The 17276-nt window shown below is 42.6% G+C and overlaps 1 long non-coding RNA gene across 1 annotated transcript; it reads left to right on the top strand.

The window, feature by feature from the left end:
• Positions 1–711: 711 nt before the first annotated feature.
• LOC138420054 (uncharacterized) lies at positions 712–15312 on the top strand. Its single transcript, XR_011249174.1, has 3 exons — positions 712–1761; positions 2453–2675; positions 15023–15312. It is a non-coding gene; the product is annotated as an uncharacterized lncRNA (long non-coding RNA).
• Positions 15313–17276: the final 1964 nt, after the last annotated feature.

Below are 17276 nucleotides of genomic sequence, written 5' to 3' on the forward strand. Positions count from 1 at the left end.
CCCCAGCCCTCTCAGAGCCAGTCTACAAACATGTGAAATGGGATATTAACACCAGCTTGCGGAATCGTCCCTAGAAGTTCGCTGGCCTACCCTGAATGCCTGACGCACAGTAGGCATCCAGTGAATGTAAGCATGTCCCTTTGCAGGCTTCTCTGGTGTTCTGCAAAATCCTGCCTGGGACCCTGCTTTGTCTGAGATCCATTCCCCCTTTGCAGGTGGTGGAAGCGTGTGAGGTCCTTCCCACCCCCTCACTGCTGGGATTTGGCTAATTGACCTTGTTAGAGCCCTAATATTGGTATATTAATGGGAGGAAAGGAAGCTATCATTTACTCTGATGTGATTGTGGGTCTGTAAACATCTCCTGTAATTATGCTCAGAAGCAGTTACCTATGCTGTTTATACATAATTGGGAAAGGATATCCCAGTACAATCACTATAATTGTGTTCAGATGGGCAGATGGTTGAGGAGGGGCCCCGTTGATGGGCAGACAGCGTGGTCCAGAATCTGGGCAATGTTAGGAATTGGGAGAGTTGGATTAAGGCCCAGAACCTCCCTCCTGGCCTTGGCCTCTGGGCTTCGCCCTCACTCCCACAGGGGAAGGAGAGGAAGCCACCTGCTGTTTCTGCTGAGGTTGGGGACTTGAGAGAAGCATGCCAGAGTCCAGCATGATGACAGGAGGCTTATCAAGTGAGCCAGAGGGGACTTTAACCACTTTGGAGGGGCCAGGTCCACCCATTCTCTGCATCCATTTCCCCACCTAGAAAACATCGGTTCAGCCCTACCAAATGATTTCCAGGGCCTCTCCTCATGATGATGCCTAAGGCACCTGGATTTTAAAATTCAGCCAAAGTCTGCATTTGACGCAATAAGTCTTTGTGTTTAGTTAACTATGAAGCATAAGATCATAATGTTACATGGGGCTTCGCTGGTGGTCCAGAGTTTAAGAATCCACCTTGCAATGCAGGGGACACCAATGTGATGCCCGGTCTGGGACGATCCCACTTGCCATAGGGTAACTAAGCCCTTGCACCACAACTACGGAAGCCTGTGCACCGAGAGCCCACGCTCCACAGCAAGAGAAGCCATTGCAATGGGAAGCCAGTGCGCCCCAACTAGAGAGTAGCCCCTACTCTCTGCAGCTAGAGAAAGCCCATGCCCAGCGTAAAGACTAAGCACAGCCAAAAATAAACACATATATATATATGCATTTAAAAAGATAATGTTCTAAATTACTTCCAAGTAAAACAGTCCAGAAAGATGTATCAGATGGTTTCAGGTAACTCCTGAAAGAGCTCCCACATAGCTCTTCCGAGCTCAGTATAGAAAACATGGCTCTAACGTTCTAGGGACATTGAACGTTACAGGGTTTCAAGTACATCCCCCTCTCCACTAACCTATAAACATCATGAGGCGGGTGTATGGGTACCTGGGACTACTTGATGCTCACATTTCTATGAGATCGACATTCTTTTCCTTTTTTAAAAAAATGATATGAGCAAACTGATACTTGGAAAAACTAAGTATTTTCGCCAAATCCATTGCCTCCTCTGAACCTTGGCCTCTGATTCCTCCTCGCCACTGTGTGAGTGCATCTTCAGTCACTTCAGTCATGTCCGCCTCTTTGTGACCCTGTGGACTGTAGCCACCAGGCTCCTCTGTCCATGGGATTCTCCAGCTAGAATACTGGAGTGGGCTGTTGTGGCCTGCTCCAGGGGATCTTCCCGAACCAGGGATTGAACCCGCGTCTCCTGCATTGGCAGGTGAGTTCTTTACCACTAGCACTACCTGGGAAACCCTCTGCTCCTAGCCCTCCCTAAAGTGAAACTAATATTGGTAGAGTCAGAATCTGGCCCTTGATTCACTCTTGATTCAGTAACTGTTTATTGAATGTGCCATGCATGGTTCTAGGAATCTACAAATCATGGTCAGTAAGACAAATGAAACTGTCATTTCAGTGAGGGTTCCTACTGAGAGAAGAGTTTACTTGTCAGGACCTTTGGATAATATAGTTATTCCTAGCAGAATTAAAATTAATAAAAATGTAGAAGTAGTGATGTGGAGGAGACCTCTATAAATATAAAAAGTCTGATTTCAGGCAGTGATAGGTGTTATAAAGGAAATAAAAGTGATAAAACAAAGAGTGATGAAGGCAACTGTCCTAAGAAAAAGGTTCTTCAAGGAGAGGACCTCTGGAAGGAGATCTGTAGCTGAGGACTCAGCCGTGTGTATCGTACGGGGAGAGCCAGGAGAAGAGCCACCCAGGCAGAGGGAGCAGCAAGTACAGAAGCTGGGCTTTCCTGAAGCACAGGAGCAAGGACAGGGTACCTGGGTTTCTGTGAACAGGGAAGAGTGGTGGGGATTGTGCAGGGCTTGTCTCCGAGGCTGAGGAGTCTGCGGAGCCAGTGGAGGACTTAGGAGATGAATGACTGTGTCTGATTTACATTCTTAAAGGTCACTGGCTGTTGCATGGAGATGTTTTGGAGCAAGACAGGAGCAGAGGTGGGGCATCCCATTATTGGACCAGGTCAGAGAGAACTGCTGGTTGGCCTAAGGTGACGCAGCAGAAATGAAGAGAAGTAAAGGGGTTCATCTATGTTTGGAGGTAAAGTCAACAGCTCCTGCTGCAGGATGGACTGTGGACAGTGGATGGTCCAGGAATGCGCTGAGATTTGAGGTGGGTCTGCTTGTTCCACACTCCATGCAGCCCACCTCCCCACACATTTCTCCAAGGGCGCTGATGCTTGAGAGGACTGGAGGCCCCCTTTCTCTTTTAGTTTATTTGTAATATATCTTCTGCTTGAAAACCAGAGTGAGTTTTCTAAAGGGTAGATAGATTCGGTAACTGAGGTGGTCATCTCCAGGTATGTCCCAACTTGGGCCAGTCACATCCCTGAAATTTATTACTCACAATAATTTTTTTTTTTTATCAAGGAGAGAGGGAGGGAGAGATGGAAGGAGGGAGAGAAGGGAAGGGATGAGAAGAGAGAAAAGAACTATTCTTGGTTTATAGATGAGAAAACAAATGCTCTGGGAGGAAAAGCGTCTAAGCCAAGGACATAACAAATAAAATAGCTGCAGCTCACACCTAAAACCTCTGCTTAGCTGGTCATGTAGCTGAAGGTCAGACTGAATGAAGTGTGAGTGGGTCGGTGGGTGGATGAGTTTTCAGCCCCCTCCTCAACAAAGGATGTGAGGCTGACTGGTACACACCTTTGAGGTCTTAAAGGTGAATAAACTTTTCACCTAAGGAGCTTCCCTACCTCTGCCCCGAGCAGAAATCTGCATCTCATCTTTGACACCTCTATTTCCCCCACTCAATCCATGTCAAGCTAGTCCTCTACTTCTGCCTCCTAAGTGTCTCCCAGTAAGCCTGAGATGTAGGCAGGAGCAAGACCATGCTGATCCTCGAGGGTTGTGTTAAGGAATTTGGTCTTTATCCAAAGATCAATAAGGAAGCTTTGAAAGATTTTAAACAGAGCAGTGACATGCTCAGACATGTGTTTTGAGGAGATGGCTCTGGGTGCTGTATGAAATGTGGATTGGACATGGGCCAGAGGGATGTGGAGGGGGAGATCAATTAGGAGGCAGTGTCAGCCATTTAGGGAGGAATGATAACTGCATTCCAGGGAGAGGACACGCAACAGCTGCAAAGCCAGAAGGGAGGAAGGAAAGGGCATGACACTGGAAGGATTCAGATGGATCTCTGGCCAAAACACAGAGAAGGGAGAGGAGGAGCTGCAAAGGAGGATGGGGGCCATATCCTGAGGAAGCAGGCTTACAGATGGGTCAGCTCCCCAATAAAACAGCAGGGGCTGTTACATTTGTCTAACAAGATCTGCAGATTGTCCAACAAGATTGCTTTGTGGTGAGATTATGATGGAGGACAATTCAAACTTCCTTTTTTTAAAATTTAAAGATATTTTATTTTTGGCTGCTCTGGGTCTGCATTGCTGTGCACAGGCTTTCTTTAGTTGCAGCAAGTGGGGGCTGCTCTCTACTTGTGGTGCTAGGCTTCAGTGCAGTGGCTTCTCTTGTTTCAGAGCACGGGCTGCAGGGCGCTGGCTCAGTAGTTGTGGTACACGAGCATAGTTGCCCTCTTGGCATGTGGAGTCTTCCTGGAACAGAGATAGGCCCTGTGTCTCCTTCACTGGCAGGCAGATTTCCAACCACTGGACCACCATGGAAGTCCTCAAGGTTCTTACTTATGATCATAGAAACCAATTCTTATTGACTTACTTATACAGTGAGCTTATTGGCGAGACAGTCATGTAGCGCCCACTGCTGAATGATGGATTCCACAACTTATATCCCCACTATTGCCACAGCCACATCTAGCCCTCTTGCTGCCTTAGAAACAAAATATGGCTACTTCCACCTCTGTCTCTAGATGGATTCTTAGCTGGCTCTGCTTCTTTGAGTCAAAGTCCCCCATGCATCTGATTGGCTGAGCCTAGTCATGTGCCCTTGCCTTAAGTCATGTGATCCCCCCTTGCTATAAGGACACTGAGAAACTGTGCAGTTGGCATTTGTGATTCCATACTGCAAGGCAGGATTTCCCTTACTCCAGTACCCAAAAAGGGGAGGATTCCCCAAACAGGAGTAAGGAGTTTCGAAGCTGAGTAGCCAAAAAAATACAAATATCTGCTTTACTGTGAAATACAGTAGAAGGAACTTCCTCAACTTAATAAAGAAAAACTTTGAAGAGCTTACAATTAACATGACACTAAAGTTGAAATACTTACTGAATGCTTTCCCTGTAAGATCAGGAATAAGGCAAGGCTTTCAGTCCTCACTTCTATTAAATTCGATACAAGAGATCCTATCTATCACAATAGGAATAAAAAGAAATAAAAGGCACAGAGATTGGGAAGAAGTAAGTGGAGCTGTCTATATTTTCAGATGATATGGTTGTTAGCATAAAAATACTACGGAATGTACAAACAGCTACTGGAATTAATAAATGAAGTCAATATATAAAAATCAGTTGTGTTTCCATATACTAGCCGGAAAGAACTGGAAATGGAATTAAGAATTCTGTTTACAAGAGTATTGAAAAACATAAAATCCTTATGCATAAATATAACAAAAGACATTCTAGATCTTTACCTTTCACTGAAAAGCATAAAACATTGTCTAGAGAAATTAAAAGAGATCTAAATAATCAGGGGCAGAGGCCGTGATGAGCTACCACATGCCTGAACGTCCAAAGAGCGGTGGCTGTGCGGGTGCAGGAGGGCCTAGGGGAGCTACTCCACATTCAAGGTCAGGAGGGGCGGCAGTGAGGAAACAGCCCTCGTCCAAGTTAAGGAGCAGCGGTTGTGCTTTGCTGGAGCATCCGTGAAGAGATACCCCACGACCAAGGTAAGAGAAACCCAAGTAAGACAGTAGGTGTTGCAAGAGGGCATCAGAGGGCAGACACATTGAAACTATAATCACAGAAAACTAGCCAATCTGATCACATGGACCACAGCCTTGTCTAACTCAGTGAAACTAAGCCATGCTGTGTGGAGCCACTAAGACAGACAGGTCATGGTGGAGAGGTCTGACAGAATGTGGTCCACTGGAGAAGGGAATGGCAAACCACTTCAGTATTCTTGCCTTGAGAACCCCATGAACAATATGAACAGGCAAAATGATAGGATACTGAAAGAGGAACTCCCCAGGTCAGTAGGTGCCCAATATGCTACTGGAGATCAGTGGAGAAATAACTCCAGAAAGAATGAAGGGATGGGGCCAAAGCAAAAACAATACCCAATTGTGGATGTGACTGGTGATAGAAGCAAGGTCCAATGCTATAAAGAGCAATATTGCATAGGAACCTGGAATGTTAGGTCCATGAATCAAGGCAAATCAGAAGTGGTCAAACAGGAGATGGCAAGAGTGAACATTGATATTGTAGGAATCAGTGAACTAAAATGGACTGGAATGGGTGAATTTAACCATGACCATTATATCTACTATTGTGGGCAAGAATCCCTTAGAAGAAATGGAGTAGCCATCATGATCAACAAAAGAGGCTGAAATGCAGTACTTAGATGCAATCTCAAAAACGACAGAATGATCTCTGTTTGTTTCCAAGGCAAACCATTCAATATCATGGTAATCCAAGTCTATGCCCTGACCAATAATGCTGAAGAAGCTGAAGTTGAACTGTTCTATGAAGATCTACAAGACCTTTTAGAACTAACACCCAAAAGAGATGTCCTTTTCATTATAGGGGACTGGAATGCAAAAGTAGGAAGTCAGGAAACACCTGGAGTAACAGGCAAATTTGGCCTTGGAGTACAGAATGAAGCAGGGCAAAGGCTAATAGAATTTTGCAAAGAGAATATACTGGTCATAGCAAACATCCTCTTCCAACAACGCAAGAGTAGAGTCTACACATGGATATCACCAGATGGTCAACACCGAAATCAGATTGATTATATTCTTTTCAGCCAAAGATGAAGAAGCTCTATACAGTCAGCAAAAACAAGACTGGGAGCTGACTGTGACTCAGATCATGAACTCCTTATTGCCAAATTCAGACTTAAATTGGAGAAAGTAGGGAAAACCTCTAGACCATTCGGGTATGACCTAAATCAAATCCATTATGATTATACAGTGGAAGTGAGAAATAGATTTAAAGGACTAGATCTGATAGACAGAGTGCCTGATGGACAGAGGTTCATGACATTGTACAGGAGACAGGGATCAAGACCATCCTCAAGAAAAAGAAATGCAAAAAAGCAAAATGGCTTTCTGAGGAGGCCTTACAAATAGCTGTGTAAAGAAGAGAAGTGAAAAGCAAAGGAGAAAAGGAAAGATATAAGCATCTCAATGCAGAGTTCCAAAGAACAGCAAGGAGAGATAAGAAAGCCTTCCTTAGCGATCAATGTAAAGAAATAGAGGAAAACAACAGAATGGGAAAGACTAGAGATCTCTTCAAGAAAATTAGAGATACCAAGGGAACATTTCATGCAAAGATGGGCTCGATCAAGGGCAGAAATGGTATAGACCGAACAGAAGCAGAAGATATTAAGAAGAGGTGGCAAGAATACACAGAAGAACTGTACAAAAAAGATTTTCATGACCTGGTTAATCACGATGGTGTGATCACTAATCTAGAGCCAGACATCCTGGAATGTGAAGTCAAGTGGGTCTTAGGAAGCATCACTACAAACAAAGCTAGTGGAAGTAATGGAATTCCAGTTGAGCTATTTCAAATCCTGAAAGATGATACTGTGAAAGTGCTGCACTCAATATGCCAGCAAATTGGGAAAGTTCAGCAGTGGCCACAGGACTGGAAAAGGTGAGTTTTCCTGCCAATCCCAAAGAAAGGCAATGCCAAAGAATGCTCAAACTACTGCACAATTGCACTCGTCTCACATGCTAGTAAAGTAATGCTCAAAATTCTCCAAGCCAGGCTTCAGCAATACGTGCACTGTGAACTTCCAGATGTTCAAGCTGGCTTTAGAAAAGGCAGAGAAACCAGAGATCAAATTGCCAACATCTGCTGGATCATGGAAAAAGCAAGAGAGTTCTAGAAAAACACCTATTTCTGTTTTATTGACTATGCCAAAGCCTTTGACTGTGTGGATCACAATAAACTGTGGAGAATTCTGAAAGAGATGGGAATACCGACCACCTGACCTGCCTCTTGAGAAATCTGTATGCAGGTCAGGAAGCAACAGTTAGAACTGGACATGGAACAACAGACTGGTTCCAAATAGGAAAGGAGCACATGAAGGCTGTATATTATCACCCTGCTTATCTAACTTCTATGCAGAGTACATCATGAGAAACGCTGGGCTGGAAGAAGCACAAGCTGGCATCAAGATTGCTGGGGGAAATATCAATAACCTCAGATATGCAGATGACACCACCCTTATGGCAGAAAGTGAAGAGGAACTAAAGAACCTCTTGATGAAAGTGAAAGAGGAGAGTGAAAAAGTTGGCTTGAAGCTCAACATTCAGAAAACTAAGATCATGGCGTCTGGTCCATCACTTCATGGGAAATAGATGGGGAAACAGTGAAAACAGCGTCAGACTTTATTTTTTTGTGCTCCAAAATCACTCCAGATGGTGATTGCAGCCATGAAATTAAAAGACGCTTACTCCTTGGAAGGAAAATTATGACCAACCTAGATCGCATATTGAAAAGCAGAGACATTGCTTTGCCAACAAAGGTCCGTCTAGTCAAGGCTATGGTTTTTCCAGTGGTCATGTATGGATGTGAGAGTTGGACTGTGAAGAAAGCTGAGCCGAAGAATCGATGCTTTTGAACTGTGGTGTTGGAGAAGACTCTTGAGAGTCCCTTGGACTGCAAGGAGATCCAACCCGTCCATTCTAAAGGAGATCAGTCCTGGGTGTTCATTGGAAGGACTGATGCTGAAGCTGAAACTCCAGTACTTTGGCCACCTGATGTGAAGAGTTGACTCATTGGAAAAGATCCTGATGCTGGGAGGGATTAGGGGCAAGAGGAGAAGGGGACAACAGAGGATGAGATGGCTGGATGGCATCACCGACTCAATGGACATGAGTTTGGGTGAACTCCGGGAGTTGGTGATGGACAGGGAGGCCTGGCGTGCTGTGATTCATGGGGTCGCAAAGAGTCGGACATGACTGAGCGACTGAGCTGAACTGAACTGAAGGTGGGTGAAAAGTATGATTGCTTTAATTTGCATTTCCCTTTTTTAAGGGTTTTTTTTTCCAGCTATACTGAGATACAGGTGAAATATGACGCTGTGTAAGGAAGGTGATGATGTGGCAACTGTATATATTGCAAAATGGTTACCATAGTGAGATCAGCCACATAGTTACCGTGTGTGTGTGTGAGTGTGTGTGTGTGTGTGTGAGTGTGTGTGTGTGTGAGTGTGTGTGTGAGTGAACTTCTAGGACTTACTCTCAGTCAGACATGACTGAGCAACTGAACTGAACTGAAATAAAGGAAGAAACATACCAAATTGATGGCTTAGAAGACATTGCTAGGCTGTTATTGTCCCCAAAAAAATCAATCTATAATTCCATGTAATCCAAATCAAAATCCCAATAAGCTTTTCTTTTTTAATAGGCCTTTATGTGAGAAGTTTATATGGAAAAAACTAAATCCATCTTGGGGGAAAAAAGAGACAAAGTTGGAGACCCACACCCATGACTTCAAAACCTAATATAAAGCTATAATCATGAACATGTAACAGTCCTGGTACAAGGACAGACAAATAAATTAAGGGAAGGGAAATAAGGCCACAAATCAATTGTCGACATCCCCTTATGGATTGTAAACTTCATATTTGTATCTGAATTTGTTTGGTCCCTTGATTTGTCTTCAGAGTCTAAATAGGGCAGAGTTAATGATTGTAATGTAACAACAGCCAGATTGTAGTACATAGTAGATGCCCAATAAATAATTATTAAATAAGTGCATTTTAGGGAATGAAGTGGGAGTAGCAATCTGGTCTCCTTCCAAGGTCAAACTGTTCTCCGTCAGACATGCAGTTTTGGAGGCAAAGAAACTACTGTACCTTAATCTACTCCACACCACCTCTCCTAGCTCCATTCCTTGGAGAATGGAATTGTATTTCTTCACCTTAGCCATCCAGAAATCAGAATCACCAGCTCCTGGAGCTCCACCCTGCCTACTCTACTGCCACAGACCCTCCAAAGTTCAGGAAGCAGATCATGCTGTCAGCTCTAGAGGTGACACCCACAAGTCCTGGACTCCTTGGTCTCCTCCAGTAGAACACAGACTCAGAAGAAGTGACAGGTGAAGCTAGAAATCACCCCCTTAGAAAGGGTGACCAAATGTCTAGGTTTGCCCAGGACAGAGAGTTTTCCTGAGACAAAGGACTTTCCATTTTAAAACCAGGATGTGCTTGTGTGTATGCTAAGTTGCTTCAGTCGTGTGCGATTCTTTGCAACCCCATGGACTGTTGCCTGTCAGGCTCCTCTGTCCATGGGATTCTCCAGGCAAGAACCCTGGAATGGGTTGCCATGCCCTCCTTCAGGGGATCTTTCTGACCCAGGGATTGAACCCACATCTCTTGTGTTTCCTGCATTGGCAGGTGGGTTCTTTACCACTATTAAAACCAGGATGTGTTGTTCAGTCGCCAAGGAATGTCCAACTCATGTGACCCCATTGACTGCAGCACACCAGGCTTCTGTGTCCTTCACCATCTCCCAGAGTTTGCCCGAGTTCATCTCCAATGAATCAGTGATGCCATCCAACCGTCTTACCTTCTGTTGCCCTCTTCTCCTTCTGCCTTCAATCTTGCCCAGCATTGGAGTCTTTTCCAATGAGTCAACTGTTCACATTAGATGGCCAAAGTATTGGAGCTTCAGCTTTAGCATCAGTCCTTTCAAAGAGTGTTCAGTGTTGATTTCCTTTAAGATTGACTGATTTGATCTGTTTGCTTTCCAAGGGACTCTCAAGAGTCTTCTCCAGCACCACAGTTTAAAAGCATCACTTCTTTGGCACTCTGCCTTATTGGTAGTCCAAGATTTTGTTGTTATTCAATCACTCAGTGGTGTCCAACTCTTTATGATCTCATGGACTGCAGCACACCAGGCTTCCCTGTCCTTCACCATCTCCTGGAGCTTGCTCAAACTCATGTCCATTGAGTCAGTGATGCATACAACCGTCTCATTTTCTGTCATCCCCTTCTCTCCTGCCTTCAATCTCTCCCAGCATTAGGGTCTTTTCTAATGACTGGGGTCTTCGTAGTCCAGGACACTGGTGGGCAAACAAGAAGAGTTGGTCACCATACCTCCCAGGATTCCTGCCTCAACCTTCCTCATCCTGAAAAGGGAAGTCAAATGGACTATACCCTTCCCATGGTGGGGAATACCCCTCTAGGGCCAGCAGTCTACTGTAAGGATCGATTTACATTTCAAGAACAAATATGGAGGCATGTCCCCAGCTCCAAAGCAGAGCCTGAAGCTCAGCAAGTGCTAGGTAAGCTGTTGGATGGACGAACATACTAGAAAAGCAGAGGAAAGGGACCCTGCCTCTGGGAACACGTCTACCCAAGCTGGGCTGTGTTCTGTAGCCATAGTTTGCACAGGACCAGCCTCATCCAGACCTATCATTTCCCTTCCCACCCTGCACATTCCATCAGAGACCCAGCTTTTGAACCAGTGTTCAACATTTACATACATTTATATTATGTTTATGAAGCATTGTTTTATAAAAGCAACATATATTTTTAATACTTTAATACAGAATGTTACTAAGAAAAGTCTCCATCTTACTCCACACCATCCCACCCAGCTGTAGGCCTCCTCTTTAGAGGAAACCAGTGGGAATTCCCTGGCAGGTCCAGTGGTCAGGACTCTGCTTTCATTGCCATGTCCATGTGACCAAAAAATAAAACTAAAAAATAAAAATGAAACCAGCAAGATTTTTTTTATTTGAGATGTGGTGGCTTTACCATCACTGAATTCATCAAATCTAATTAATGTGCATATACTTCTATTTCTTGATTTATCAACTGGATTAATATTCATTGACCCCTCCGTCATGAAAAAAAAAAAGAAGACATTTGCTCACTTACACTACTGCTATCTTCCAGTTTTTTCCATGTTGTGTTAGTTATAGGGCTAGTTTATTCTGTTCATTACTGCTTTAAGCTCAATGAATCTTTATTTCCACTTTCATCTAATTTGGCTATATCCTATGATTTCTACTATGTAAAATGAAGAAATTAGCCCCTGTACTCTGCTCCACCTCTCTTCAACCCCCAGCTTCTGATTCTGACTATAGCTATTACTTTGACATTCCCAAGAGTTAAAACTACCATGCTGCTGCTGCTAAGTCGCTTCAGTCATGTCCGACTCTGTGCGACCCCAGAGACGGCAGCCTACGAGGCTCCCCCGTCCCTGGGATTCTCCAGGCAAGAACACTGGAGTGGGTTGCCATTTCCTTATCCAATGCATTAAAGTGAAAAGTGAAAGTGAAGTTGCTCAGTCGTGTCCGACTTTTCGCGACCCCACGGACTGCAGCCTACCAGGCTCCTCCGTCCATGGAATTTACCAAGCAAGAGTACTGGAGTGGGGTGCCATTGCCTTCTCCTTAACCATAATTAACTCTTCTGTGCTTTACCTAGAGAGTAATTCTGATCATTTAAATCCAATAAACAGCATTTACAACCTTATGATTAGAAATAAATTCTAGGGAATTCTCTGGCAGTCCAGTGGTTAAGATTCAGCACTTTCACTGCCAAGGGACTGGGTTCAGTCTGGTCAGGGAACTAAGATCCCACAAGCTCTGTGTCATGGCCAAAAGAAAGAAAGAAAGAAACTCTAATTTGGCATTATGTTGGATCTATTAAACAAGAAAAGGCTGTTAGTAAAAAGAATCAGAAAACAGGAAAGAGTTCTGGGAAATGAAATATATGATTGCCAAGATAAAAAATATGATTTAGAAATCTAGAAACTAGTGCCGGAAAGTAAGGAAGTGCTTAAATAAATAGGATGGGGTGTGTCAAAGGGACATAGGAACCAGCCTGAAAGAGCTCTCAATAGCCAGAGCTGGGATAATTTGAGCAACAAAATAGTGGAGTACTAGAGTGTAATCCAGAGTATAACATAAATACACACACACACACACACACAAAAAAACATAAATACACAAAGCCCATGCTGGTCTAAATAAGTGATTGAATAAATAAATACGTGGAGAGAAGGGACAAATCTTCCTTACGGAAAAATTCCAAATAATGTATGTGGACCCTCCCCTCCAGACAGAGCTTAATTGGCTCTCTGCCTCTGGACTTAGTGACTCACTGCCAAAGAAGAAAGCGTGGAAAAGGAAAAATTAGTAAGTTCACACTGGACAAATCTGACAAACTAATCAAGTGATCAAGGGTACCATCACCAGCTGATTGCATGTGGTGAGAGGGGCAACTCATCCCAGTCATCATGAGAAAAAAATCCAAATTGAGGGACATTCTACAAAATATCTGACAAATACTCTTTAATACTTTCAAAGTAACACAACAACAAAACAAACTAACAGAGATGAAAAGCAAGGAAAGACTGAGAAAGTATCCCAGAGGAGACTCAGGAGACAGGATAACTAAGTACAGTGGTATGTTGGATTGAGTCCTAGAACAGAAAAAGGATAGCGGAAAAGCTGTTGGAATTCTAATAAGATCTAACAAAGATTTGGAGAAACAAGAACAAAAATAAATAAATGAAACTACATGAACTAAAAGGCTTTTGCACAGCAAAAGCAACTATCAACAAAAAAAAGAACAGACTGCCAGATGGGAGAAGACATTTGCAAATGGTATATTCGATAAGGTGTTAATATCCAAAAAACACAAATGCCTAGAACTCAACATCAGAAAAACAAGCAACCCAATTGAAAATGAGCAGAGGATCGGAACAGATGTTTTTCCAAAGAAGACATACAGATGGTCAACAAATACATGAAAAGGTGATTGTCGCTAATCATGGAAATGCAAATCAAAACCACAATGAAATATCATCTCACAACTATCAGAATGGCAGTTATCAGAAAGACAACAAATAACAAATTTTTCGAGGATGTGGAGAAAGGAGACTCCTCTGTGCACTGTTGGTGGGAATGTAAATTGGTGCAGCCACTATGCAAAACAGTATGGCGATTCGCCCCTCCCCCCACCAAATTAAAAATAGAATTACCATTTGATCCAGCAATTCCACTCCTGGGTGTTTATCCAAATAAAATGGAAATACTAATTTGAAAAAATATACACACCCTTGTGTTCAATGCCTCTTTATTTATAATAACCAAGATATGGATGCAATCCAAGTGTCCATCGATAGATGAATGGATAAAAAAGATGTCACACACATAGAATGGAAACCCAGCCATAAAAATGAATGAAATCTTGCCATCGAGGATGCCATGAATGGACTTGGAGGGTATTATGCTAAGTGAAATCAGTCAGACAGCCAAAGGCAAATACTGTATGATTTCACGTATATGTGGAATCTAAAAAGCAAAGCAAATGCGCAAACATAACTAAACAGAAGCAGAGTTGTAGATACAGAAAACAAATGGATTGTTGCCAGAAGGGAGGAGAGTGGTAAGAGAAGGGAAACTGGTGAGGGGAGATTTAGGGCCACACACTTCTATTTGCCAAATAAATAAGTCAAGAATTATGCAATATCTTTGTATGATGACAGACAGTAGCTAGACTTATTATGCTGAACATTTCAAAACGTATAGAAATTCTGAATCGCTATGTTGCATAACAAGAACTAACATAGTGTTGTAGGTCAGTTATACTTCATATAAAAAGAGACCAAGACTTCCCTCGTGGTGCAGTGGTTAAGAATCCACCTGCCAATGCGAGGAACACAGGTGTGATCCCTGGTCTGGTCTGGGCAGTTAAGCCAGTGCATCACAACTATTGAGCCCACGTGCAGCAACTACTGAGGCCTGTGCGCCCTGGAGCCCGTGCTCTACAACAAGTGAAGCCACAAGATTAAGTCTGTGTACCGCAACTGGAGAGTAGCCCCTGCTCTCCGCAACTAGAGAAAGCCCGCATATAGCAAAGAAGACACAGCACAGCCATAAACAGATTATTAAATAAATAAAAGAGATCAGGTTTGTGGTTACCAGAGGTGGAGGGTTAGAGGAGGGAGAATTAGATGAAGGTTACCAAAAGGTACAAACTTCCAGTTATAAATAATTAATAGGGATATAATGTAAAACATAATACATATAGTTAACACTGCTGTATGTTTCATATGAAAGTTGTTAAGAGAGCAAATTCTAGGAGTTTTCATCACAAGGAAAAAATTATTTTCTACTTCTTTAATCTTGCCTCTGTATGAGATGATAGAAGTTCACTAAACTTACTGTGGCAATCATTTCATGATATATGTAAGTTAAATCATTATGCTGAACATCTTCAACTTATGCAATGCTACATGTCAATTATATTTCAGTAAAACAGAAGGAAAAAAAATTGAAAGCAGAGGATAATATCATGGCCATAGGTTTTATATTTCTATTTGTTTTTGCTAAGGATTATTTTATATTTTTTTCAGGTTTCTTCCCACTGTTAAGCCCATGGTATCTTAGACTATCAAAGGTATCAAGGGCAAAAGATGCTGCTTTCCCGCCACCTGGAAATCTTGGAATGTTCTTGTTTTTAATCATCATTTGAGAGTTTTCTTTCTATGTAAATTAATCAAATGACATATTTATGGTGTCAGAAACATGATTTGCAATTGGAATTGCATTTTATTTCAGTTAATGAAAATGAGTTAATCTTGATATATTCTTTAAAAAAACCTGAAGTTTAGGTAATAGTAATAAATGAATGTTAATATGTTTATTTTGATGTACTATGGTAATGTAAGATGCTGATTTTATTTTTTTAATATTTATTTATTTGACTGTGCTGTGTCTTAGTTGCTGCAAGATGCTAATTTTAGAGGAAGCTGGGTGAAGGGTAATGGGAACTCTCTGTATTATCTTTGCGACTTCTGTATGAATCTAAAATTACTCCAAAGTAAAAAGTTTATTTTAAAAATGCTTAGAAGCAAAAGCCACAGGGTTCTCTAAGAATATAAACACAAAAAAGAATTTTTTTTAACTAAGGGGGGAAAATCGAATCATAGATCATTTCAAGAGGCCTGATATTTTTCTAATGAGAAAAACAGAGAAACGAGAAGACCAAAGCAAGAAAACAATCAGAAAAATAATAGAAGGGAAATTCTCAGAGCGACGAAAACAAAAAATCCCAAACCACCTTTAGATTAAAAGTGCCTGTTGACGGGAATTCTCTGATAGTCCAGTGGTTAAGACTCTGGTTAGGTGCTTTCACTGACAGGGCCTGTCTTCAATCCCTGGTCAGGGAACTCAGATTCTATAAGTCATGCTGTGCAGCCAAAAAAAAAAAAAAATCCGAGTGCTGAACAGAATCAAAGGGAAAAAAACACACGCAGCTTTGGGATCATGTTTTCAAACAGCCTAATACCTTCTGAAACATAAAAACAAACAAGCAGGTTTTATGTAAGGAAGTAGAGATCAAGCTGGCATTGGGCTTCTCTGAAGCTAGCAACTATGAAATGACCTGTAAAGTTCTGAGGGAAATGAGTTTGAACTAACTTCATTAAGAGACAGTCGTAGAGGGCTTCCTTGGTGGCCCAGTGGTAAAGAATCCACCTGCCAAAGCAGGAGACACAAGTTTGATCCCTGGTCCGGGAAAATCCCATATGCTGAGGAGAAACTAAGCCTGCGCTCCAGAGCCCACACAACGGCTGAAGCCCAGGTGCCCTAGAGCCTGCGCTCTGCAGCAAGAGGAGCTGCCGCAGTGAGAAGCCTGAGCACCACCAGCTAGAGAGCAGCCCCTGCTCCCTACAGCGAGAGGAAAGCCCGTGCAGCAGTGAAGACCCAGTGCAAGCAAACTAAATTAACAAATTTTTTAAAGTCAGCAATAGTGGCAAAATAGACTTTCACGTCCCATGCATTCATGCTGAAAAAAGTTACTTGAGTTTGTAGTTCAGAAAAATGAAAAAGGAAGATATGATTTACTGCTTTGATTCTCAAAGTATAGTTCCAGAAGCAGCTTCTGGCAATATGTCAGATATGCAAATTCTCAGGACCCACCCCTGATCTATTGAATCAGAAATTCTGGGGGCGGGTCCCAGTGATCTGTGTTTAACAAGTCCTTCTGGGGGATTCTGGCCCATGCTCAAGACTGAGAACCACTGGAGTGGTGGACAGTCCTCTCAAATCCCCTCCACTGGCCTGGTACACCCATTGCCTCTGCTGTGAGTTGCTACACAAAGGCCTCCTTGTCTCAAGGGAGAATGAACTCCAGCATCTGCAGCCAAGAATACTTCCTTGCTTAGCTCTCTTCCCTTCCTCTATGCTGGAGATGGTGGTTAACTGAGAGAATGGTCTCAATTTCACCGGAATTCTTGTATCAGGCTTTGCTTTTGGGGAGCCTGACCTAACACACTCAGTATCCAAGAGACAACAAAACTAATCCAGACACACATTGAAAAGAAATCCCAGATGATAACTGTTTGCCTAGAAGTACTTGCTTAAAATTAGAACAGGAAAACAGAAGGTTCGGAAAATGTCTTCAAAAGGTCTTCAAGAATGAAGTGAATTCCTGTCAATAGATAGTACTATTAAGAAGTTACAAGCTCTGAGTCACATGATAAAGAAGGCACTTGTCTCTTCTCTCCTAAAGGAACAGGAAAGGTGCCAAGAAACTCCAGGAAAAACATAAAACTATACCAGAAAATTGTGATTCAAATATGAAGGAAAAAAAAGTGTAACATGATT

Source organism: Ovis canadensis, chromosome 15, assembly GCF_042477335.2.
Source record: "Ovis canadensis isolate MfBH-ARS-UI-01 breed Bighorn chromosome 15, ARS-UI_OviCan_v2, whole genome shotgun sequence".
In the NCBI taxonomy this organism is placed as follows: domain Eukaryota; kingdom Metazoa; phylum Chordata; class Mammalia; order Artiodactyla; family Bovidae; genus Ovis; species Ovis canadensis.